General features: G+C 49.7%; 1 long non-coding RNA gene across 1 annotated transcript in view; it reads left to right on the top strand.

The window, feature by feature from the left end:
* The first annotated feature begins 240 nt into the window (after positions 1-240).
* LOC134434441 (uncharacterized) overlaps positions 241-26,741 on the top strand; it is a 60,808-nt gene continuing 34,307 nt past the window's right edge. Inside the window, exons 1-2 of the long non-coding RNA XR_010031863.1 lie at positions 241-313; positions 2,501-2,636. This is a non-coding gene — a long non-coding RNA (uncharacterized LOC134434441). The remainder of the gene's footprint in view (positions 314-2,500; positions 2,637-26,741) is intronic.

Here is a 26,741-nt window from a genome sequence, read left to right as displayed (position 1 = left end):
GTTCTTGGCATTTCCTGTCACAAACCCCATTAGCAGTGAGCCCCACGAGTCCCTGTGCTCACACCTCGAGGTGTTGTGCCTCCTGCCATGTCACACCCCTGATCCCACGCTGTGTGGCAAAGTGTTGTGTAAAGAGTCCTGAAACCTGCAAAAATGGAAAGAAAAATACTGTTGGGTTTGTTTTGCTTTGCATTTCAGGCTGGTGGCAATGTCTCCTTGGGCCAGGCTCCTCTCCAGCACCTCCAGGGTCAGCCTGCTGCTGCTGCTGGGCTCTGTGCTCCTCTCTTGCTCCAGCCTGGGACAGAGAGTGCCTGTAAGTTTTGGCTGCTCCACTTGACTTCAGACTGATAAAACACAGATGCTTTTTGCCTTTAAGGAAATGCCCATTATTCTTTAGGAAATGTCTTTCTCCTGCTTGAATTATGAAAACAAACCAGAAAGGGTTCTGCTGATTTCTGTGTAAATGAAGAATCGCTTGTGTGGTGCTGCCCGTTTTTGCTAGAAATGCTAATGAAAATGGGGTATTGCAAAGCAACCGTGGCCAGGCAGTGACAGCAGCACTTAAATGAACCAAGTCACATCCTTTTATCCTTACTGAGCGTTTAAACCCCACACTTTTCCTGAGCAGAGCTGGTAAACATCAGCTGTCTCCGTTATGTGTTTGAACAGATCCAGCACTGGGAGGCCTGGTGGTAAATTTACAATAGCCTGTATCACTAACTCCCTCTTGGATAATCACAGAGCTGTGGAAATCAGCTAAGTAATAACTGCTCCACTCACTCTTTTTTAGTCCTGTTGAGTCTTGGCTCAGAAAATGTTAACATTGATTTTCATCTGCAGAACCTGGGCTTTTATGGCTGTGATTGTTCCTGAGCTTTAACCATTTGTTATAATTTAAACAATTCCAAGCCCCTGATGCACTCAGCAAAAGCAGGAGTTAAGATCTGGTTCCTCGTGCATTTCTGAAATCGCAGCCGCTTTCCACATTCTGTGGGTTTGTCAGCCTTCCTTGTGTGTTAGTTACCACAATCATGGAATTGTGCAATTGTGTAGGTTGGGAGAGACCTTTGTGATCATTGAGTACAACCTTTAACCCAGTGCTGCCAAGGCCACCACAGCCCACGTCCCCAAGTGCCACATCCACACTGTTGTTGCTACTCTGCATGTTTTGCTCAGGTTGACATTTCTGTGGCTCAGAAAGACTCTTCTAGGCTGGAAACGGATATTTATATGCAGAGCATCCAAATTCTGACAGAAAATGTGCATGCATTTTTTCCCAAAGAGTGGAAGAACTGAAGGCAGAATGTGTCCCAGAATTTTCCAGTTAACCTCTGAATTTACTTACATTTTTCCCAGTGAAAACATCCTAAGGATTAAGAACCAAACACTTCATGAAGTGAGCTGTAACTCCATTTTAATTGCCAACAATTAGGACTAATCATTCCCTGTAGGGTGGTTAACTCAAATTCCTCAGTGGTGACTGAATTGGCGATCTCAGAAGCTGAAAATATTCCCTTCAGCAGGCACTGAGCTGTGGGGATGATGAGCCTGGACCAGTTCATCTGTTCCTGCTGGAACCAGAACAGCCCAGACCCAGAGTCAGTGCCTGGTGTGAGAGTACAGGTCATTTCTGTGCACTCTCCAGAGGTTTTTGTGACTCCCACCAGCTCCCTAGGGAGGCTTTCCATTGAACACCAAGGTTTCCCTCACAGCAAGGATTTTTTTCCCTGCTGTTCTTCCCTTGGTGTAACATCGAGCCGCTCGTGCTGGCTGCTCTCCCACACCTCTGCCAGCCTCGTGCTGCACTTGCCATGGAGGTGGTGATTAAATCCCTGCCTCATTGTTTTAAAAGCCTTGGAGAACACTGCAAGAGGGTGGAGAAGAGGATTGATCCTCGCATTTGTATCATGTGGGCAGCTCGGTGTGTTTTTTCCCATGTCCTATTTTGGAAACAGCTGAACCATTTTAGCTGAAATCTTCTCCTAGCCTGAAATAAGTGCATTTAAGAAAAAGAAAAAAAAACAAAAACAAAAAACAACCCAACAAAACCCAAAAAACCTCACCAAACCCCAAACCAACCAATAAGCCTTGAGGCATTCCACTCGTGTGGAAAATTTCAGCTGAAAAAGTTAAAAGTTTGACATATTTTTAGGCAAGGGAAAATGGGGTCTTACAATCTTACAATGTTATACAACCCTAATAATAGCCAGGGCTCCTGCCTCTGACTGAAATACGGGTAAGGCTCTGTTAGAGCTGGTTTGAAACCTGCAACCTGCTCTGGAATAGGAAATAAGCTGCGTTGCTTTGTTCAGCACAAATGTCATGCTAGTTATGCATGTTTAACCTTCAATATACTTTAAATCTAAATTTAACCATGTGGAAAGAATCTCAGATGTCAAAAAAAAAAATCTGCTGGCGAGGAAAAAAATTTTGTATTCTCAGCCAGCACTAAATTACCCAGATGCAATTGCTAATGAGCTGAATCTCTTCTCTCCAAAAGGTGTTTGCCCTTACAAAAACAGAAGAGAGCGACATAAAGGATGACAGTGGGAAGGAGCTGGGGACAGAGGATGACGTTGATCCTGAAGACCTGGAAGTGTTTTACCCCACGGGTCAGTGGCAAACCCTGCGTCCAGGTAACTGCTAATTATAGCATGCCTCTGGAACCCACCTGCCAGCCTGACAGGAGCCTTGCAGACGCTCCAAGAGCTGTTTGTGCCCATGACAATGTGTGCTTTTGCTGGTGCTCACACAGAGAGGAGGACTCGGTGACCCAGTGCAGGGACTGGAGGTGGTGAGCAAAGCGTCCAAGGAGGGGAGAGGTTGCTCCAGGGCTTTCAGGTCACTGGAGCAGGAGGAGTGGGCTGCCAGCCCCTGTGGGTGGGGGGCTGTCTCTGTCACTGGCTCCACAGCCCTTTCTCTCTTCATTTGTCAAGGGCCAGGTTTTATAACGCTTGTTGGCACGTGGATTCTCAGGTCTGCTGTGCTCCGGTGTGGTGCTGCTCAGCGGCAAGCTGATTAGGAGTTGTCACTGGAGCACTGCACAGCTTTTTAACAATGGTTTTTCTGTTCCTCGCCTGTTTGAAAGCTAGCTTTTATTTCCATCTGTGCAAACCACAAAAAATCTCTTCCCTTTCTTTGGGTTGGTGTCTTTCATTAGACATGCCTGGGACTCTGTGGTGAGAGAAGCCCAGCAGAGCAGCTTGGCCTCTGTGTGCTGAGAAGGCTCTGGAGGGGCCAAACCCATTCAAACACACACAGATGCACATGTGCATACATATTTCAACAATTAGCCTGTCTCGGGGATCCTGAACAAGCTGTTTAATCCACTTGTGCTTTGGTCTCCTCATGTATATGCAGGTGTAATACCTTCCCACCTCACAAGGGTGAACTAAGTAGTAATTAATTTTTATAAAGTGCTCTGAATTTAAGAGCTTTATCCTGTGCTCAGTATTATCATTGAAAGAATAAGTATGGGTTCCATTTGTCTTGAAATTTCTGCCAGATATAGCAGAATGACTTTTCCAAATGTAAATCTTTGTATAACATAAATGGCTACAAAAGCCCCTGCGTTCCACAGAGCTGCAGTATATACTTATATTCCATTTCTGTACCATTATGTATGGAAGGCGTGTGGTGTCCCTGCTCATTATTCAGCCTGGCAGATCCCCACCAGCTTTGTTGGAGCAGAACATGTACATACTTGCAATCATTAGAAACCTCATTGCAGGGTTTGTTCACAAGCACCTTCTCCACTGCTCGGGTGCCTTATTCCGCTTCATTTTTGTATTTATTCCATGTTGGGCACATGCAGTGAAGGGCTTGTGGAAGTGGGAAGCTTGTCAGTATTCACAGAGGAGAGTAATTTTGGTTACTCTTGTAGAGACTTAAATGGTGTCCTGCCTCATGTTCTGACTGCTACAGACCCCAGCACTGGGGACGTGGCACAAAGAGGAGCTGGCCTTGGTCTCCTGCTGCCAGCCTGGGTTTCTGTCTCCTGGGGTTCTTCTGCAGTGAAATCCCTGTGAGGACTGGCACTGACACCTTCAGCACGTGTTAGCCAAGGCTGGGGCCCTGCTGCCAGCATGAGCCCATCCCTGTAGCCTCTGGCCACACTTTCCCAGTGTGAGCTCAGCTCTGGCTGGCAGGGAGCTGACCTGGCACAGCTGCTGCTGTGGCTGCACAGGGATTCACCTTTTGGTGCTGCAGCAGAGCCACGCACCTTGGCAGCGTGTCCATCCCACTGGTTCTGCATCTTGCCATGTTTTCCATGTGGCTGCACTCACTGGCAGCTGAGCAGAGCCTGGCTGGGCTCAGGGTTTGCCTGCTGCTGCCCATGTCTCCAGGACACCCCCACTCCCTCTCCCGTTGTATCCCTGCGGCAAACTAGGCCAGTCTCTCTGGGGGAAGCAAATTCAGGTGTTTGAATTTAGAATTTGGATCTACAGTTCTGAGCACTGGGAGGGAGCTTGGAGCTGCGTTTCCCCCATCTCACTCCTGTTTCAACTTGTTCCTGTTCTGAGCTCACGCAGGATTTTGTGCTTCTCTACAATGGTGCAGCAGCTCATCTTTTATAGATGTGTTCCCAGTTTTCCTCTGCTGAGTTTCCAGTTCCCTGTTGCTAATTGCATCAATCCACATTTCCACCGGGAGTACAGCAGTGTCATCAACCTGTAACCTGTCAAATCCCTCCCCAAATTCCATTGTTGTTGTGTCTGTAATGCTTTGGGCGCTTGTTCCTCGCTGTCTACAGTGTGAGCTGGATTTTGATCAAGTGCTTCCTTGCACTATGAGCACACTTCAAGCTGCTGGAGGTGGCTGGATGCAAACACAGAGAGACAGTTGCCCTAAGAGCTGTGCTGCCTGTAATTTGGAAGCAAGGTCAGTTGTCTCTTCTGCCAGGCAGCCAGAGCTAACAGCTCTGGAAAGGTTGGTGAAACTTCCCAAAGCCCTTTAACACTTGGTTCGGCATTGCTTCTTTCTCACTTGGCACTAAATAATGCACCAGGTGCAGGCTCAGACTGAAGGGAGATGTGTGCCCCAGACAGGCTTCCAGCACCTCTGCTATTAGACTTTTGGGCATCATCTGTGGGGCTTTATTGGAATATGAATCCCAATATTACCAGTTAGATTGTGCCTGGGCCAGTCTGACCCTCGCTGCTGGGCCAAAGGCAGCAACTGTGCTGTAATCACCCCAGAGACACCTTTAGCTTGCTGGTGGTTGCAGCTGGGCACTGAACAAGTCCAGGCTTGTAAGGGACCCCGTTACCTCAGGAGAAAGGCTTCAGGCGATGGTGAAGAGAAAAAGGAGAGGATTGTGCTGGAGGGTTATATCCAGAGGTTTATTCCATGGTTACAGAGGTCTGAATATGGGCAACTGCTCCAACAGAACAATGACCGCATGGTCTGATCACCTTTTTAAGCTCAGGGACAGGGGGAGGGGAGGGGACAGGTGAGCCACCAACCAGGTGAGAGGGGCAGGGTCTCAGGAGAAGATGACACCCAGACAGGCCAATGACCTCTGGGCATAGGGGCATCCTTTGAACTTGACCAACCACACGACGCCTTGCTGGAATGTTCAGCCTGATTGACAGCCCAGCAGGGGGCGAGGGGGGAAGGGGAAGAGGGGTAGTGGCACACCTGGGGAAGGGACCCGGAAGTTAAAACAGGCTATTACAACACACTGCAACAGGGCTTTTCCTTCTGTCCATGGTTGGAGTCCACAGGAACCTGGAGGTTTTTTGGGGTTTAGTGAGTGGGATTGCTGTTTCCTCTGAATGAAGGTTCGCACCCCTGCTGTGACTCCTCATGGTCGGGTAACAGAGTTTGTTAAAGTTGTGCTTCCTCTGCAGTCTTTTTTCTTTCAGAATACACTTTCTCCATGTGACAGTACCCTTGGGAGCTGGAACATATTTTACTTTTGTTGTTTGGGCACCAAATTTCCCAATATTTTGTTCAGCATTCCTGACGATGATTGGAAGTTGGATTTCTCTGGCCATCTAGTTGTATCACTGAGCAGCAGATTTTCCACCCAGCAGTGGTGGGAAATTTTCCACCCAGCAGTGGTGCCTCTGGGAAGAGTTTGCTGTGAAGATTCAGAGCAAGGATATTAGAGGCAGGGGTTTAATTGGGAAAGGAAAAGGGCATTAATCGCCCCCCAGCAGTGATGAGTGGAGAGCTGGAGCTGCACAGGGCTCTGCTCTGCCCATCCCCGTGGCAGCAGTCCTTTGCTGCTCCCTAATGTGGCAGAAACCCTCTGGCAGCTTTTCCAGCTGACAGTTGGGAGTTAATGAGTCCAGTTTCCAATCCAGATGGACAAGTGAGAACCTCCACTGCCCAAATATCAAAATATTTACAGATTGCTCTGCAGAGAGGCAGCAGTGGGGCACAGAGGCTGCCTTTGCTGCAGAGCAGCTCCCTGCAGACTGGAGGGATGGAGCAGAGCCTGGCACTGTGACTGGCACGGTGCAGCGTGGATCTCTCTGGGCTTTGGATGGATGTCTCAGGGCAGAGCAGGGAGCTCAGCTGGCCTGCACCTTCAGCTGTGGTTAAAGCTCTGCCTTGCAGAGCTGAACCTGCAGTGACTCCCCACTGTTTGTGCTGCCCAGAGTAATTTTCTGCAGTGCCCAATGATTTCCCAGTTAAAAACCAAGGAGCCACAGCTGCTGCTGGTGGTCAGGCTGCCAGAGTGAAGCTGATGTGAGCATGCTGTTGGTGCTGCTTCTGCAAAGATGAAACCATCTCATGTTCAGCAGGGAGCCAGTGATACATTGCTTGGCATTTAAATATCCATGGCTGCAGCTCCCAAGGACCCTCAGGCTGCCTTTGCTGCTCCTGCTCGTCACAGGTCTTCTCCCGTCTCATTTGCTGCTCAAACAAGGTTTTACACCTGTGGGAGCCCAGTTCTGCAGGCAGCCACGGCAGGGAGGCGTTTTCAGGGCTGCTTTGAAGGGCTTGTTGTGCAAGGACAGGGCTGAGGATGGGCAGTACCTCGGCCCAGTTTCACTGCCAGTCTGTCCTCCAGGGGATTCCAGTGGCCAAATGAGGCAGCACTGATTTGGCTGAGAGGGGGTTCCTGAGGCAGGGGAGGCAGGAGGCAGCAGGATCTGTGCCAGGCCTGTGCCACAGCCCGTGGGGGTGACCTGGCTGCTGCTGAGGGTCCCCTCACACCTTGTCTGCTCCTGCTGCTCGCTGGGATGTCCTGAGCTGCAACAACTCTTGCTAATTGCTCTGCTGAATTCATCACTGTCCAAACCATTGGCTTCTCACTGACCCAGACCTAACTGAGACAGTGGTGGGCAGGTCTCTGAAATATTTATGGCAGCACAGTCAAGAGAGGGCTGTGAAATACAGAGTGAAACCACCAGGGTATGCTCGTTTTTGCAAAGTTTGACATGTCTAATCCAGGAAATAGGAGCCTCATCAGATCAGCACGGTTTTGCATACAGAGGGAAGGCAAATGGAATTTTAAAAACCTCATCTATACTAGATGAAATGCTTCTTCTCCACGTTTCTTTATAAAACGACTTGTTAGTGATGTGCAGATGGGAGGAATCTCGACTCTGGAGTTGTTATAATCTTGTCTGGCCAGCAACAGGAGAGCTGGAGGATGATTCCAGCAGGTAGGAAAGGCCAGGCTGACTTGAGAGCAAATGTTCAGTGCTTGGAAGCTGAGTTACAGTCCCTGGTAATTCTCCCTCTACTTGTTTTCAATCTGACTTCTAGCATAGGAGGCTTTCCATCTCCTTAATTTATCTCCTGCCTGTCCTTTTTATTGCCACCTGCCTTCATGGGCTCCTCTCTCAGCTTCCTACCCTTGTGAGCTTTCCTTTGCCCCTCATCCTCACATCACAGGCGGCACAGTGTCACTAACACTTGTGCCTAATTCCAAGTCCTTGGCAGAAGTGCCAGGGCTGAAGCTCCAGGTGCTGCTCCTGCCTGGCGTGTGGGGCAATGCCAGGCAGGTGGGGCTCACCAAGCACACCCTCCATGCCCTGGTCCTGGTCTGGGTAAGAGGGATGGTGATGTTTCCCTCCAGCTGTTGGTGAAAGGACAGGACTGGGGCTCAGGAGATGCTGGGACAGTGAGCAGACAGGGGTTCCCAGCCCCCTGCTCCAGCAGGAGGATGTGTTTGAAGGATGACAGCTCTGGTCAGGGAATCACAGCACAAATGTCCTGCCCTGCAGCTTGGTTTCAGCATTTCTGTACAGAATTGGGACCCCCAATTCCATTAATTGGGAGCCATCTTTTGCCCCCCAAATGCAGGTAAAACTTCTCTTCTGTCATTTGCAGAAGTGGCAGTGTCCTGGCAGCACTGGTGTGGTGAGGAAAAGCCCTGCAATGCTTGCTCAGGTTTAGGAGCAGAGTGGGCTTGGGGTGGGTTTTTGGTGTGTCAGGTCAGTCCTGTCCCTTGCTGGCCATGATGTTACTGGTTTCAAACTGGTTACAAAAGACTTCTGCAGGGATGCTCCTTCTGCCAAAAACTAACTGTGCTTCTGAGCAGCCAGAATAAAATCTGAGCTTCTGTAACACAGAGCCATGGGCTAGGCTGTGGGCACTGCCAAAACAAGGGTGCAGGGCTGTGTTTCCATAAGCCAAGCCATGACTCCTGCTAGTGGTTTGTGGAGTTCTGAGCCCTGCAGGGTATTCCAGGTGGCCATAAACCAGGGGATGAGGTGCTGAGAGTCAAGCAGTGGTTTTATTGCAACAGGAGGAGGTTAAGCTTCAGCTTTCAGAATAATTTCAAACTTCACTTTAATGATGCTCAGGCTGCTGGTGGTGTAATAGCAGCAGACATCAGCAGTGGAACCATTCCCGTGGTTAAATGTACATTGTTTGGTGGGGGAAAAGTGCTTTGAAGGAAGAGAGACTGTTTCCCAGGGAAGACATCTCTCATTCCTTGCTTTTATCTCCTCCCTGCCAAGCTGGGGATGCTGTGAGCCTGTGAGCTGCTGAGAGGTGCTCAAATGTGTGCTGGGTGATGAGGAATACCTTGCTCTGGTTTTTATGTGCAAGTAGGCTGGATTTGCTGCAATAACTCCAATAACCTTCACGTGGCTGTTTAGAAGGATGAACCTCATTAAAGAAGAGGTATTTAATAACAGGCGTATTTTTATCTCTCTCTTTATCTAACAGTCTGCACATTTATTTCAAGCTTGTAACAGTGCTTTGGAAAAAAAATGTTTTCCCTCCTCTGAAATGTTTTGGCAGTGCCTCCAGCCTTGGTTATCTTGAATTTCCAGTCTGGCTGGCATCTCTCCTCTTTCCAAAGCCAGCAAGCCACAGCAGGCCCAAAGCTCCAACATTTTCCTTGGGAAATGGGAAATTCCTGGGGGAATATGCTTTCAAAACATGGGACTTGTGTCCCAGGGTCACTGAAACAGTTCTGAAGGTTTGATCAAACATAATCACAGCGACTCCCTCAGGCTTCAAATGTGTGATCTTGTGTGGGACAGGCACTGCAGTGTTTGGTGTTTGCTGCAGGATGTGACTGACCACACACTCTGGGAGAGGCTGGCAGCTCTGGGCTCAGGCATTCCTGCAGAGATTTTTTTGTCCTAAATTTGTCAACTTTATTCTGTAATGTCATAAATTCGGCCCTGTTCTATAGATATCTTGCAGACATTGTGTGTTCAGCCCACTCTCCTGTGTTTGCTGTCATTTGCTGGTGGTGAAGGAGGCAGCCCCAGCCCTGAGGGGATGCACCATCTTTCCACCTCCTTCCACATCTGTCCCTTTGGCATTGCTGTCTCTGTACCCAGACCCTGCCCTGACTGAAGGTTTGCTGGAGCACAGGTGTCTGAGCCTGTGGCCAGGATGACCATTTCTGAGCCCTTTTCCCAGGATACTTGTGGCCATATGCTCCAGGAGATGCTGGATTTGGGCCTTGGGATGTGTGTGGCAGTTGTTACAAAAGAACTTGGCTCTAGGGGCTAATCCCTGGTTTTTCCTTGCTGTTCAGTCTGCATCATATACATCCCTTACCCACAGTTTTGCAGCATTATCTTTTTCCATAATTAGGGAGTGTTTGCCATGGTCTTGCTCAGGCCCTCCCTCCCTGCAGTTTCCCCCGTGGGTTAAGGCCTGACTTACTGAAACTTCCACAGAGCTGATTCTGGGCGGGCAGGGACAAGGCCAGAGGGTTTTCAGCAGTCAGCACAGTCAGATGGCTCCTGTGAGGAATATTTCACTTGCTCCTTCACAGCTCTTGCCTGCAAATTGTCCTCTTGCTCAGATGGGGCTCCAGTTTCTTTTTTTTTCTCCTTTTTCTTTCCTAAGTTATTCAGTTTTCCATACATTTATTTATAGGGTCACACAAGCAACAGGTCTGCTTTTTCCACAGATCCTTCCAGAGCCACGTGCTGTGCCTGCTCCATTCTGGTGCAAAAGCACCTTCTCCTGTGAGGAAAACTCAGAATATCCATCCAGCTGTCTTGACTGAGCGAGGCATTTTCTCTGAACCCTGCCCTCTGTTCACTTCAGAATCTGCAGGGAATTTGGGACATAAATTAAAAAGCTATTTGATGCTCCTTGAGGTCTAGAAGCTGGTTTTGCATTTGTTCTTACTTGAAAGCACACTGAGACAAATGGCTCTGCTTTACTGAAGCTGCTTCCTTTGGCATCCTGAGGAAGCTTCCCAGTTAAAAAATAAATATGGCTCTGTTTTTCCAGCCCTGCTTTACCAGCAAAAGCTGGGGAAGGAAATGTAATCTCCTGGGGTCTGTCCTGATGTTTTGTACAGCTAATTCCCATTTATTGAAAGAACTCTTCCACGCCATAGTAACGTTTAATTTTTTATTATGTGTTTACATTTTGGAAGGAGTAAGGGTGGTGGTGTTGGAAATTCTAATGAGGGACAACATTTCTGATTCAAAGGACTCAGTCTCCTCTCTCCTGATTTTTCTGCCTGATCCTTCAGACTGCAGGAAGTTTTGCTTGGGTCATTCACTTGCAGCAGGATGTTATGTGAATACAGAATTAATGTGTGCAGCTTGTCACTTGGAATTGCTGCTGTTCTTCTGCTGGAGAGCTCCAGGGGTTGCAGAGTCCTTGCAAGCAGCAATAACAGGAATGTGCCAGTGATCCTGCAAAGCCAGAGGAGGAGCAGGGAGCTGCAAATCTCCCCCATCACTGTGGGGTGTGAATAAATAGATCTAATCAACAATTTACATGTTAGCCCTGAACCAGGGTTTATTTTCAGGATGTGTCATTCAGCCCAAGCGAAACCTCTGCATCTCAGGCTGGTGGTGTTTCTAAAAGCACCTCTAAGTGATCACTGAGGCTGGATTTTGAGCTGCATTTACATTTTGATAGAATCTGCTGCTTTCCTTATCTGAAACAAAGCCTACCTGATCTTCATTAATTACACTATCATTTCACCTAACCAGGGTGCTACTAATTACAGTTATCTGTCTGTTCTTCACCAGATAATACACAAAAAATTGTTATCCCTGGCTGTATCTGGATTAGCTGGAGCTGTAAGGGGGGTGCACATGGTGATGGGTTTTACAGGTGGAGTGCAGGTATTTATAGGCTGTCTGAGGGAATGATGGAGGAGTGGCTGCTGCCCCACTGGCTGTGCTGCCATTCCAAGACACCTCCATGGCAAAACATACAGAAAACACTGCTTAAACACAGAAAAATCTGGTTACTGCAGGGTGACTGGAGCAGGCCAGCTCCACAAGAGAGGTGATGGAGTCCTGGGACATCCCAGACCCTCCTGAGCACAGCCCTAGGGCTGGAGGGGACACTGCTGGAGCAGGGGTTGATCCCAGAGGTGTTTCCAGGCTCAGCTATCAGGGACTGTCTGGCAGTGCCTTTTTTGAGACAGAAAATCTCACAGTGGCTTCACAGAGAGCTGCAAGCCCTGGTGGTGGTGCTGACTGCTGCCCCACTAACATCAGCTGCAGTCTGAGCAGGGCAAGCACAGAAAGGGCTGCTCTGAAAAGAGGCAGCAGGAAATGTCTGAGCTGCTGGGGAGCTGTGGTTCCAGAGGGCTGGAGCCAGGAGCCACAGGCTGCAGGGAAGGGGGTCCATGAGGGCAAAGCCTTTGCTGGAAGAGAAGCCAAGGGGCTTTCACTTGACTCCTGTTTCATCATCCTTCCACACACTGATCTCTTCAGATGCTCTCTAAACCTTTGGTTTGCTTTCTGAAGGGGAAAGGACTTGTCCTGGAGGAGGAGCAGAGCCAGGCTGCTGAGGAGAGCTGGTGGCTGTCAGCTGGCAAGAGAGGAGGGAGACGGAGGCCAGAGGGGGGGACACTGGGTGAGGAGATGTTCACACTCAGCTCCATCCACTGTGAGTGCCAAACACACCTGCACTCCTGTTTGTACGGCTTGCTGTACTTGATAAACTGATAGGTGTGAGTTTGGGGGTTTTTGTTACCTTTTTGTATTCTGAAGAGAACTAAAGATGGTTCACATGATTTTTTTTGTGCCTTCTGCAGTGCAGGCGATGCAGGCAGGGATGGAACAGCAGCATCTTTATACTTGTCAAGTCTCCATCCACACCCAAGGCACTGCCTGAAGCTCAAAGTGATTTTCTTGCAGGCTTAGAACACTACACCAGCAGGAAGAACAAGAAACTCAGTGGAGATTATGCTCCAGAAAAACTGTATCCATGGTGCAAAAGCTAAATATGGAACCATGGAAGTGCACACTGCAGTGGTAGGGGAGGTGGGAATGCTGAATGGGGAGGTTTCCTGCCCTTCTGGCACCAGGAACCAGGGGTCCTCTGGTTCTCCATGCTTCTCCTTGAGGATCTCTGGTTCTCCATGGTCCTCCTTGAGGATCTCTGGTTCTCCATGGTCTTCCATGAGGATCTCTGGCTCTCCATGGTCTTCCATGAGGATCTCTGGTTCTCCATGAGGATCCCTGGTTCCCCATGGTTCCCCCCAGGGCTGTGCTGGTGCCTTGCCCGGAGCTTGCTGTGTCAGCAGGCAGCAGTTTCAGGTGGGGCTGCTCTGCTGGCAGGGCCTTGGTGTTCCCAGCAGAGCAGGGCAGGGATGCTCCTGTCCCAGCAGGACACTGGGCATGCAGGTACCACCCCGCAGCAGCTGCTCCTCCTCTGCATCACTTCCAGGGACAGAACTCCTGTCCTGCTGCGTGGCAGGGAGCCCTGCAGAGCCAGCACGGAGGGGACAGGCTGGGCAGCAGCTGGGCAGCACTGGTTTAATCCTTTTTGCCTGTTCCTGCCATGGAAGCTGTGTACTGGGTGAGATGTGTGTGTTTGGGGAGGGCTGGCCCGACCATTAGCCTGTCAGGGTTTGCAGCACTGGCAGCTGGGGAGAAAACTGTTATTAAGTGTAGTGTGGCACCTTGGAGAGAGAAGCATGGGGAGACAATAAATACAGCCTTCCATAATGCCATTTTATGGTGTCACTCTTCAGAATTTATTAAGACTTAGTTGCAGCCATGCCTGCAGCCTCCTGTGCTGGAATCCATAAATTGTGTTCATTATCTCCAGCACTTGCACTGACCTGCTGTGTTTTACAAGGGGGGGACACTGGAGGCGTGGGGACACCCCAGCTGCTTTCTGCAGCCATTCCCCTGGTGCCAATCCAGCTTTTCTGGGGTTGCTGGGACACCCCAGGCAGTGCTTGGCTGCGTGGATGGACCCCAGGTGTGATGTGGTGGTTGAAGAGAACACTGAGGGACTGAGGAGCTGCCAAAATTACCACAGCTCCACAGGGAGCAGGGAAGGAGCTGGGTGAGGGGGGAGCCATGGGCATGTTGGAGCACACTGGCACATTGTCACTCCACTGTGGGACCACTCCAGCAGTCTTGGATGTGCTGAGGATGCTGGAGGTGGAAAAGGGTGCATAGGAGCTCCCTGAACTGCACACAGGGAGATGCTACACCCCTGCTTGGTGTCCTCTTGCACCAGTGTTCTCAAATGAAAACACAAATGAAACTGTGCTCCTTTCGCCCACTTTTTGTCATGACATATCCCTGCAGCAGCATGTTTGTGTACCTTCATCCTTATCCTCAGCATTTAGGTCCAGGATGGAGGAAAACAAGTTCAAGCCCAACCTCCTGATAATTTATTATGTTCCTTATGCTTAAAGGCAAAATTTAAGTTGCCAAATGCAGATGTTTGCATGCTCATTTTTTAGCTCTCAAAGTACTTTCTGTGTGCTTGATTGATGGACGTCCCTGTTACATTAATAGCTGGGCTTTGCAGAAAGCTGTTATTACCAGGACAATCTGGTGTGGGTTTCAGTTTTTTTTCTTGCATTTAAAATCCATTATTAATGTCTTTCTGAGGGAAAAAAAAAGTTTCAATTCTGGCATTTTGCTTTGCTTTCTCAGGCTTCTTCTCAACTGTCTTTACAGTGGTGCTTTTAAAATCAATATTACAATTGTTCTTCATATTTTACTGAGTGGTTGAAGGTTTCTACATCTTGTTATTGATTTCTGATTGTACTGCAGGACATGTAGGTGCACACAGGTTGTTCTGTGGTGGATAACTTCATATGTGTCTTCCTAATCATCACTGAGTTGCCTTCTGCATGTTCCCTGTTGCTGGATGCGGTTGCTGAGCATGGAAGGCACCAGGAGAGCTCTGAGTGCAATCCTGAGACACCAAACTTGTGACTTCTCATTTAATTCAGTTTAGTTTTCAATCAGACACAGGGGTCACATGAGGCTTGTGGGGTCTCCTGTTTTGTGTTGTCTTTGCAGAGTTCTTCTGCCCTGGCTTTTCAGGCAGCTTCGTGTTGTGTGTTGTAGGAGCAAAACAAGTCATTGTCCTGGCTTTGTGTGGGGTGGTCATAATGCACCTTTAGCTTCCAGCACTGACCTTGGCCCTTGGGGCAGCTCTGCAGGCAGATCTCATCATTTCAGAGGTGCAGAGTCATTGGGTCCCAGAATGGTTTGGGTTGGAAGGGAGCCTTGAACTCATCCAATTCCAATCCCCTGCCATGGCAGGGACACCTCCCACTGTCCCAGGCTGCTCCAGCCCCAGTGTCCAGCCTGGCCCTGGGCACTGCCAGGGATCCAGGGGCAGCCCCAGCTGCTCTGGGCACCCTGTGCCAGGGCCTGCCCACCCTCCCAGGGAACAGTTCCTGATTCCCAATATCCCATCCATCCCTGCCCTCTGGCAGTGGGAGCCATTCCCTGTGTCCTGGCACTCCAGGCCCCTGTAAAGGTTCAAGTCTCAATGAAGCAATGCAGAAGCCCAGTGTGCATTGGTAACTGCTGTAAAGCTGGATTTGCAGGCTGAGGCTCTTGGAGCACATCAGCACTGATGGCACAATCTGTGTGAGAGCTTGTTGGCACCAGAGGAACCTGTGAGGAGTGACAGGACTGTGGCCAGCACGGGTGCTCCAAAATGTGTCCATGGCTCCAGGTGGGCGTGCAGGGGAAGAGCTCTGTGTGTGTGTGGGCACAGTCCTTCCCAGCTCTGCATGCCCTGGCACAGGCTCCACATCTGCCAGGGGCTGTGGCTGTGCCAACAGGCACTCTGCAGAGGGCTGGCTGTGCACAAACCTCTGCTGGCTGGACTGGGCTGTTTGCTCCTCAGGCTTATCCTGGACAGGCTCCTGCACCTTCACACATGGAGGCTACACCTGGCTTCTGAGGAATTGGTTGTTGCAGTTTGTCTGTCTGTGCTGGGGACCAGGACAAACACTGGCACAGGAGCTGGTCCTGTGTCCCCAGGATAGCAGGGCTCGGTGGTGGCAGCGCTGGCAGGAGATGCGGCAGAGCCAGGGAGGGGACGGGGCTGGCATGCATAACAATGGGCAGGCTCTGACACTGCTGCTGGAACTCACTTAGCAATTCTGTTGATGTTCTGGAAATGAAAATATAATTCAGGCCACCTTCTCCTCCAAGCTGACCCTGAGAATCTGGGAGAAGAGCTACTGAATAATTAGGGGCTTTTTTTTTCTCCCCCCTTTTTGCTGGAGTTACTGCTCAGTGTTGAACTGTCCTCTACAGTGTCATCAGTTCCCTTGAACTTACGCTCCGAGTGTACTTAGCATTAATATAATTACGTAAATTGCAGTCTCATTAATCACTGGGGGCTGCAGCACATCCTTGTTGTGCTGTTTCGTGGGTGACTTGGCTGGTGGGAACCCCTGGCCAGGGATGGGGGCTGTGGCTGGAGCACTCCCCCTCTGCTCCTGAGCCTGGTTTAGCTGAGCTTTGTGTGTCTCACCCTGCAGGATCTGGAGTGTTTGCCAGCACTGCCATGATTGCAGCCTTGCTGCCGCAGAGGAGAAAAGGGAAAGGTGGGTTTGTCCCAAGGGAGTTTGGCTGGACCACATCCGTGCTGCTGTCCCTGTGATTTGGGTCTGTGGGGTCCCAAAATGCAGAGCCCAGACTCGTGGCTTGGCAGTGAACACCCAGAGCCCGTGCTCTGTGCAGGGTCTGTTGCAGGGCTGTTTGATGATGCTGTGCTTCTGTCTCTGTGGCAGAGCTCTCAGCCTTCCTGGCAATGTAAATTCTCCTGGCTGCATGCTAAAATTACACTGAGTTATTGATTTGTCTTTGAGAGGATTTCCTTCCCGAGGGACATTTCAGGCTGCTGTAGTGATTTAGTTCTTCTGCAAGGGCAGAATCCGTGGCAGAGCAGAGCCACCCTCCTGCCCTCGAGCCTGCAGCTCAGGGTCGCGCTCCCTCAGGCTTCCTCTGCGAGCTGATTTCTGTTCCAAGGCTGGGACAACGTTACATGGCTGTTATTTCTGTGTAACAACTGCAAATAAAAGGGCATTTTCAACTTTCCACTGCAGAAGCTGCAAGTCTGGGACAAGCCTTTGTGCCGTGGCACCAGCATTATCTTGGGCATGTCTCAAACCCAGCTCCAAGGCTGGCACGTGGGACATGTGGAGCCATGCCAGCCTTAATATACTCCGACTCCTGGGAATGTTTTAGTTCCTCAGAGTGGGGTATGATGGGAGCAGGAGCTTGCAACACTTTTCTCCTGAAGCTTCAGTGTACAGCCTCTCTTTTCTTTGCTTTCTATTGACTCACAATGGAGCATCTCTAAAAACCAGGCCAGGTGAGTTCCTGCTGCTGGTCCTGAGGAAGCCAAGACAGTTCTTTTCTTCTATCCCCGGTTTTCTCCCCTTGGCCCTGAAAGCCCCCCCACCAACTACGGCTCAGCTGGTGAGCACCATCAGTAGAAGGCCCTGACCCTTCAGGACATGGCCCAATGTTTCAGATACTCTGTGGTTGGAAAATGCCCAGCTCTGTGTCCTTGGGTGCCCATTTGAAGCATGTCCCCGTGGGTTCCTGTATCTAGCCCCACTTTCTAGTGGATTTGGCACCAATCTCAGCTGCACACTGATAAAATGGGAGGCTGCTCGTGCATGTGGTGTTATAAAACAGCATCCACCAATTAGGCCCAGGGAGAACGTCAATTTATTTTCCTGTGAACCAAGTGTGGCACAGCTCCTTCCTTTCCCAGTGATCTATCTGTGAGATAAAACACATCTTTAGTGTCTATCTTAAATACTGCAGTGTTGGCAAGTTCTCTTGACAGAAATTAGGCTAATGTCCCTTAAAGCTGCGTTAGTTGTAGAAACAAGGCTTTAAATTGAAGCTTCGCAAAGCGCTATTCCAGCGCCCTCTCCAAGGCATCTCCTTATTCCAGCTTTTATTATCCAAATTTGTTCTCACTCTGCCTTGGCAGCAGGGCTGGCAGGCAGCTCTGCCCATCCATCCTGCTGGTCTGGCAGCCAGGGGGTGGGAGCAGCACCTCCAGGCTGGCCCGGGCAGTGCTGGCCAAGCCCCGCGGAGCCCTCGGCCCCAGGATGCTCCGGCTTGGGGGGCACCACTGCTGGGACGGGGCTGGGGCCTGGGTGAGGGGAGGCAGCTGACACCCATCGAGCACGGAGGGGATCCAAGGCAGTCAGCTGCACGCCCTGACAGCGGCACAGCGTGTCCTGAAACGCTCCCACTGCGAGCTGGAGCTGGGAGAAGGGAGTTTGTGTTGTGCGTGTCTCATCCTTGCAATTTCAGCGCTGAGTTACAGACTCAGAAGCTGAGGACAGGAACAGGGAGTGCTGAGGCCTGGTCATGAATCCCCTTCTTGAGCTTCCCAGCCCTCCCCTGGAAAATAGTTTCCTTTTTAGCTCCTTTACCCTCCTCAAGTTGAGCCCTTTTAGCCTTTAACTCCTTGTTTCCAACAACAGATTAACCAGGGCTGTTTTAAACCTCCTGATTCTCACACTGGTGTTGGTCCTGATGGATTATCCCTCCCTATTGTGTCCTTTCTGTGCCTCCACATTGCCAGGTTCTTTGGTGGCCCTCTCCTGAGTCGCTGAGAGAGGAGGAGAGGCTGAGAGTGACACATGTGGGAGACACGATGGTTGATGATGTTCTGGAGGTGCTAACCTCCATCATAGTAAAGAAGCCTCTCTCAAAAGGTATTAAATGCCTAAAATCCCACAAAATTAATATCATCCTCAGTTCCTTTTGTCAGGTTCTCAATTCTCCTGGTCAGCTGCCTTGTTCTTCTCTGCCTACATCCTGCATTGATCTTCTCTGAACGTAGCCAAGCCTTCAGCATCCCAGATGGGCTTTCTGGAGTAACAAATAGACCTGAGGAATGACAATTATTGAATGGATTGTAGCATTGGCTTGGGGATAAATATTGTAGGGAGTTGGAAAGGGATTAAAACTGGCATTTGTAAGTAAGCTTCTCATGGATGTTGACTTGGGGACGTGGTGAGACAAAGGTCGCTGCAGTGTCTCTGCAGCCTGGTGTGCCATTTGAGAGATGAGATATCAGTGTGGCTGGATATGTTTGGTCTCTCTGTTTCTTCTGCTCGGACCTTTGTGGGATTAAACTCTCTAAACTGCTGCAGTTCACAGACTTCAAGCCCAGTATCAGAAGAAAAAATAAATTAAGTGCCTTGTATTAAATCCTGAGCACATGGCTCCTGCTGCACCCAGGGCTGTGGTAACTCACTGCAGTGCCTGCCTTGAAGCTGGGGAGAAGGCTTTGCTGGCAAAGTGAAAACAGGTTGTGCCCACTCTACAAAAGGACACCCCTTCTTCTTCCTGCCCTGTGGTTATTTTTTCCTGGTGTGTTTGCTGCTGTTGCACTGAAGGCAGAGCAGCCCTCCCAGCAGGGAGGTGGAGAGTGGAGCACTTGTTGGAGGAGCTCTTTGCCACAGGAAGCATTTCCCTCCTGCAGCAGCAGCAGCAGCAGCAGCAGCAGGTACATCAGCAGATGCTGCAGCAGTGCCCCCATCAGAGGCCCTGTATTTCCCCCTGGAGCCCTCCTGTCACCCCTCCTTCCCTGAGATCCCTCCTCCCCAGGCTCCTCGCTGGCTTCCACCTTCAATTCCATCACTTCCAGACTTCCCAGGGGGCCCAGGCACCTCATGGGAGGGCCACGCTGTGCCCTGTGTGTGACAGACACCCCTCGTGTCCTTTTGGCTCCCCTGCATGGGAGGGATGAGGTTTGGTGTGTGTTCAGCAGGCTCAGCTCTGGGCATGAGGCTGGGCCCCCTGGTGTGCCACCATCATCATCATCGTCACCTTGGCTGCCATGGAGGGTGGGTGGCAGTCACAGGGACCTGCTCTGGCACTGCCAGGCTCTGCCTGTCCCCACGGCCCTGCCTGTCCCAGGGGCTCGCCTGCCCCTCCTTCCCCCTTGCTGCAGGAGCTGCAGGAGAAGCCAGGTGGATTTGGCAGGTGGTGTGAGGAGAGCCCAGCCCAGCCTCCCCCACAGGGTGCCTCTGTTTGAATAGCAGCGTTCAGAGCACTCAGCACCCACTGATCAGCTGGGAGAACATAAATCCCAGTGCCACAGGAGAGCCCTGGCTCAGGGAAAAGGGCCAGTTGTGAGCGCCGTCCAGCCCAGTGTCCAAATGGAATGGTGCTTTCACATCTCTTATCAAGGGTTACTTGGTGGAGAGCCCCTTCCTTGTGAGGCTTTGTTCTCTGCTAGCTGTGGATTGAATCACGGGAGGAGGGATTGGATTCTGGCATCATTTTAAAAACATTTTCATTCTATTTGCCGAGGGGAACAAATTACAGAGAAGACCTCTCAGCACTGTGACAAAAGAGTGGCTCTAAAACCCTTTTCAGCCAAACAAGTGTTTGAGCTGAAGGCTGATGGATGGTGCTTAAAGATGTGGTTACTGCAGCAAGGTTGGCATTAAAAATCCCTGGGTGCAGGAAAGTTCTCCCAAGGTTACTGTGGGGGGTTGTCTCCCTGTAATCGTGGTGTGAGGAGCCCTTAACACCCTGAGTCCACCAGTGAGCTCTGTGGCATCAGCCACGGGAGAGCAGCAGCACAGCAAGCACCAGTGGGTCACTTGTCTCTTGCTAAATGAGAAACTGCAACGGGATCAGCCCTTTTGGGGTGGCATCACTGTGGCAGGAGGGCTGGAACTGGATGATCTTTAAGGTCCCTTCCAACCAAACTGTTCCACAATTCTTCCCTGTCCCTGTCCAAGTGGGGTTCAAGCAGAAAGCAGTGCTGCTGCTTTGGGACCTGTGAGGAGCCTGGGCAGGAGCACACCTGCTGTTGGGATGTACCAGAACAGGGTGGCTTTGGGGCTTTCTCAGGAATGCCTTTGCTTCCAGCAGCTGTGCTGGATGTTGGACAGGGGACAGATTCACCCTTGGCAAGCTTGAAAGCATTTCAGATGGCTTCTGTCCCTGCTCCAGTGCAGCACAGAACAAAATCAGATGCTGGAGAAGATGTCATACTTAGACATCACCATTCTGACAGGTCAATTTCCAGGATGTTTATTAACATAGCTTGGAATGTCACAGAAAGGTTTGTCAGATAAACTAGCCAACTGAAATTCTTACATGAGACTTCCTTGGTTTTGTTGAGGTGCTTTGAACTCTTCATTCAGTCTCTCAACAATTCATCCGATTCAGGACTTTTTGTAAGAGCCCCTGCAAGGTCTGTGGCTGGGGGATCAGGCCCTGCCTGCTCCCTGTGTGTCTGGGTGTGGAATCCTTTGAATCCCTCAGGGCAATTCCTTGGCCTGTGTCCTGGAAGAATATGCTATAGAGTCTCCACCTAGGCTGCAAGAGAAAACTTCCCCATGGAGCCTTGCACAACACTATGAACCACCCCAGTTCCTTTCCCCATATGTCCCAAACTCTGGTAGTTTCTCCTTTCCCTGTTCCCTCATTGGTTGTGGTATCCCTGGTGCCTGGCTCTGTGTCTCCCCTGTAGGGCAGTGCCCTTTGCCCTGCCCTTTGTGCCACCCCAGTGCCTTTGGACCATTGGCCACTGACCCCTAATTAACCCTGTGCACACCACATGGCCAGCTCTTTTGTCTCTGATTCCCCTTTGGCGTGCTGGAATAAACCTTTGCTGGAATTTGTCATACAAAAGGCCCTTCTGCCTCTCGTGGCTGAACTGGCCATGGTGAGTGTGGTGTGTGGACTTGGCTGCTCTCCCTCAATGTTCACCCAAGCAGCTTTTCCAAGGAGATGCTTATTGGGAGATAGGCAGCAGTACCCACCATCCAAACCCCTGTGTTGCTCCATCGGGGTGCCCTGGGAGGCAGAAGGAAGCAGCAGTGCCAATTGTTTGCTCATGCTGTAAGGACAGAACTCCTCTCTTAGGGTTTCCTGTGCAATCCCAGGAAGAGAAGGACATTTCTGTCCTTGTCAGCCCTTTGGGCAACGATCAGACAGAACAGCGATGAAACCAGGCTGGCAGCACCAGGGCTGGTCACTCGCAGGCAGAGCAGCCCAGCTCCTCCAGCCCGAGCTGGGCAGCGCCTGGGAGAGGTGGCACCGTGGCACTGGGCATGGTGCATCACCCCAGGGGTTCCTCCTGCATCCCATCCCCTGCAGAGCCCCTGCTGTCCCTGGTTACCTGAGCAGTGGAGAGGCAGTGCCCAGGCTGGTGCTGCTCTGAGGAGATGCTGCACTCAGCAGGCAGCTCTGGCTCCCCAGCAGTACCGTGGGAGGAGGAGCTGCCCAGGGAGTGCATTTGTAAAGCATTTCTTCCCCAGGAAAGGAGTTTGTCACAGGAGTTTGTACTTGGGATGTGCACACAGGTGTCTGAGCTTCCTCCTGCCTGAGGTGGGGAATGCTGGGGATGCTGGGGCAGCTGCTGGGGGAGCTTCCAGGCCTGGTGCTGTGAAACCTCCCCACCAGCTATCAGGAGGAGGTGACACAGAGCATATTAATGACATTTTCCAGTGGCACTTAATTGGGAGGAGCAGTGAGTATCAGACAGTGAACTAATGCAAAAGGCTATAGCTGAGTGAAGAAGGGAAAGAAAAAGAAAGGAAAGAAAGAAAAGATAGGAAAGAAAGGGAAGAAAGGAAGAAAGGAAGAAAGAGAAAGAAAGAGAGAAAGAGAGAAAGAGAGAGAGAGAGAGAGAGAAAGAAAGAAAAGAAAGAAAGAGAAAGAAAGAAAAGAAAGAAAAAGAAAGGAAGAAAGAGAAAGAAAGAGAGAGGGAGAGAAAGAAAGAGAGAAAGAGAGAGAGAAAGAAAGAAAAGAAAGAAAGAGAAAGAAAGAGAAAGAAAGAGAAAGAGAGAAAGAGAGAAAGAAAGAGAAAGAAAGAGAAAGAGAGAAAGAGAGAAAGAAAGAGAGAAAGAAAGAGAGAAAGAGAAAGAAAGAGAGAAAGAAAGAGAGAAAGAAAGAAAGAAAGAAAGAAAGAAAGAAAGAAAGAAAGAAAGAAAGAAAGAAAGAAAGAAAGAAAGAAAGAAAGAAAGAAAGAAAGAAAGAAAGAAAGAAAGAAAGAAAGAAAGAAAGAAAGAAAGAAAGAAAGAAAGAAAGAAAGAAAGAAAGAAAGAAAGAAAGAAAGAAAGAAAGAAAGAAAGAAAGAAAGAAAGAAAGAAAGAAAGAAAGAAAGAAAGAAAGAAAGAAAGAAAGAAAGAAAGAAAGAAAGAAAGAAAGAAAGAAAGGAAGGAAGGTATATAAATGAGATTATAAATGAGATTCAGGCTCTGGGCCTCTTCTTCCCATCAGTAATCCATCTCATCCTTACCTGTGTCTGTTACATGTCTTCCTTTTGTGTGTAAAAATGTTCTGTTTTGAAGTAACAAACAATCTGGAGAGTGGTAGACTTGCCTTTGTTGGAAAGAAGGGAAAGAAAAACGGAGGCAGGCTTTGCTGCTTCCTTGCTCAGCAGCTCTAACCAGAGTCTGGGGTCAGGGTGTGAGCTGAGCCCCCAGACTGGGTCTGGCTTCTCTGTTTTCCTCTGAGCACGCTGGTGTGGGACATCCCATCCACCCAGGCACAGCTGGAGTCAGGCACAGTGTCCCCATGTGCCACCAGCACGGGATGCCCCAGCCTCAGCCAGGTCCCCAGCCCTGGCACTGGTGGCTCTTGGAGCTGGGGACGCAGCTGTGGGGAGCTCTGCTGCTCACTGGGATTTGTCTCCTGGTGGTTTTTAATCATTATTTTATTAAGGGGGAAGGTGTGGTGCCATCAGATAACTTATTATGGATGCTCTGGCAGTGTGATTATTTCAGTACTCCAGCACTGCTGGTGTGGTTTGCTGGAACATTCACATATTGATTCCAGATTCCTTTGTTGCCTGTACTAGAAAGAAAGTCCCTTTTCCCTCACTCCCTGCGTGGAGAGAAACAAAGAGTAAAGGAAGGCAGATGTTACCTGAGGCTTGCTCACACACTGAGGTAATTTTTGAGAGCTGCAGAGCCACTTACTGACTCATAACTGGGGTTTGTTTTCAAACCCTTGACAGATTTTGAATTCTCTTACAATGGCAAACAAGGATGCTCACTTGGGGACAAGCCAGGAATCTGCCTCAGTGAGCTGGATCACCTTTGTTCTGCTTGCTCCAGCCTTCCCAGGGGACATTCCTGTGCCAAGGGGGCAGGGTGGTGCTGCAGTGGGAGAGTCTCCTGTCCCTCTTGGGCTCCTCTTGATGGGCAGTCAGTGGCTGGCAGCTTTGTTCAAGGGGTGGGGATGGGATGGGATGGGATGGGATGGGATGGGATGGGATGGGATGGGATGGGATGGGATGGGATGGGATGGGATGGGATGGGATGGGATGGGATGGGATGGGATGGGATGGGATGGGATGGGGTGGGGTGGGGTGGGGTGGGATGGGATGGGATGGGATGGGATGGGATGGGATGGGATGGGATGGGATGGGATGGGATGGGATGGGATGGGATGGGATGGGATGGGATGGGATGGGATGGGATGGGATGGGGAAGCCACTGCCAGGAGTGCAGTCAGTTACTGCACAACCTTGGTGGGAGGTTTGCAGGTCAGTGTGTGATGTACAACTTGCCAGCCTGTAGCTGTGCAGTGAGTTGGGGCTCAGCCCTGTCCCCATGCTGGAACACAAACCCACCTGTGGAATGTGGAATGATGTGCTGGAAAGGAGCCCAGGATGAGACCTTTCTCCTTTAGTGAGGAAACACAGCTGATCATTTGGTTGCTCTAGAAGAAGAGAGATGGGGTTCTTTGGTTATCACTGTGTGCTGCATATTCCACCAGCAGCCCTCTGCTTTTACTAATGCGGTGCACAACGTGCCTGATCCTCCCTCAGCTGTGAGCCTGGTGGAAGCGTGTCCTGTTTTCCATTTGTTTATTAATTTATCATCTTGTTTTTAGCCTCTGCAAAGCTTGATATTGGTATAGAGCCTGGGAAACGTGCACAGAGCAGAGTAACAGATAGTTGTGATTTGGTTACAAGGCAGTAATTTAAGTGGACAGGTTTAGCTGGTAACATAAAGCACACAAGAGAAATCGCTTTGGTTTATAAATGTCAGCAGAGCCCCTGTGAGGGAGCTGCTGCCTGGTGCTGCTGCTCCAGCCAATATATTATAAGGAGATATAAAGAGATGTCTGAAAAAATCTGGCTGACCAAGATTAAAAGAATGGGGCTATAAATTAAAGTCTTCCTCGGCATCTCTTTAAGCATCTTTATGGACAGAGTGCATCCAAATGGAGGAGTGCCAGTGCTCAGAGGGACCTCCAGGTGCTTTGGGCTGCAGAGGCAGCACCCAGGGGTGGGACAGCTTGTGGGGACAGCAGTGTGCGTCAGAGCTGGCATGGGAGACCAAAGCCTGTCCTGGTGCTTCTGCAGCTGATAAAGGGATTAAATCAGGAGCAGGAATAACACCATCCCTGCAGCGTCGCCAAAGGATCAGTGTCTCCTGTTTGGAAAATAAACGCTATTGCTCTGCTTTGACATTTATTCCCAATAAAGGCCTTGTCATTTGTGCAGTGGCAAGGGTTTTATCCTTTGGGAGTACTTTTCCTGTTGGACACTGTCTTTTTGGCTGTGAGGCAGCTGAGTGACTGAGGGGCAGGTGGGTGGCACGTCCCCAGCAGCGGCATTGGGAGCTCTGCTCACACCCTGGGGCTTTCTCCTGATCCATCATCCCAAGGCAATGCAATAACACCTATTCAAACTGAGAGCAGGTTCAGACTGGATATTAGGGAGGAATTCTTCCCTGTGAGGGTGGGCAAGCCCTGGCAGGGTGCCCAGAGCAGCTGGGGCTGCCCCTGGATCCCTGGCAGTGCCCAAGGCCAGGCTGGACATTGGGACAGTGGGAGGTGTCCCTGCCATGGCAGGGGATGGCACTGGATTAGCTTTAAGGTTCCTTTCCACCCAAGCCATTCTGTGAGTCTGTGATCTTTTTTTTAAATTGATTTTAATTTATTTTAGTTGTGGTTAAAAAAATCCCAAGAGTGGGATATTTTTTAATTGGTAAGGGTTCCAACCCAATTGTGGGAGCAGGAATTTGCTGCTTCCCCCTCCACAGCTGGAACCCTTCTGGCAGCTTTATGGAGGGGATTTCACAGCTATTTCTACTCACTGGGTAGTTGATTTAGAGCTGGGAAATCCCCTCCACAAACCTGTAGTATTTGCAGCTCTCAGGGAAGAGGGACGATTCAGTAACACATCTATGCAGTGCCTACCTGTGGATACACATATTTTATTTGTCTGAGGTGTCAAGGAGAAAAAATGTTACGAAATGGCTTAAATGAAAGCATGGTTTTGTATTTTTTAAATTGAGTTTCATTTCCCAAATGCAACTTAATGCAAACAATAAGTAAAAAATTAATTTCTCTCGGGAAAAAGGTATTAACAGAATGGTTCTGTTTTAGCAGCATGTGAAGCTGTGTAATTGCTTACACATGTATTGCTCCAGTGTGTGCTCCCAGTTGTTGAATAGTATCAAATTATAGGAATCAAAGAGAATCAACTATTTTTAAGGGAAATGTCTAGAAGCTACATACTGAAACATGATTAAAATTCAGTATTTCCAGCTTACTTGTCTAAATCAGCAATTTTAATCACATTATTCAAGCCAACCCACCCTCAAACACACTTTTGACTTCAAAATACCCCAAACTAAATAAGACAGAAGACCTTCCTTGAGCAGCTGTAACATTTTTATGTGTCAGTGTCAATCTTTTTGTTGAAAACAGAGATGTTTTTCATGGTTTATTTATTAAAGCAGCGCATTTGTCCTGCTGTGCCATGAACCTGGGCTGCTGTGCTGGGTGGGGAGGGGAAATCTCTGGAGCACCAAGAGCTGCTTAAACACATCAGGGCTGTGAGTTTTGCTCTGGGGTTCGGATGCTCCTGGTTAAATCCCATTTAGTGTGCAAAGGAGGAGCAGGAAGGGTTTGTGCCTTGGCTGATGCAGCCTCGGGGATTTGGCTGTGCCAGGGGTGCAGCTCGTGAGCACCAGGCCTGGGTTTGGTTTTGTTTTCTGCTTGCTGATTAGACAGATAAGTAATGCCATGGTTGACTCTCACAATTAAAAAGAAAATGTTCAGAGAAGTTTTATAGTTATGTTTTACCCCCTTGTGTTG

This window comes from Melospiza melodia, unplaced genomic scaffold, assembly GCF_035770615.1.
Source record: "Melospiza melodia melodia isolate bMelMel2 unplaced genomic scaffold, bMelMel2.pri scaffold_37, whole genome shotgun sequence".
NCBI lineage: Eukaryota > Metazoa > Chordata > Aves > Passeriformes > Passerellidae > Melospiza > Melospiza melodia.
This window is presented reverse-complemented; position numbering and strand designations above follow the sequence as displayed.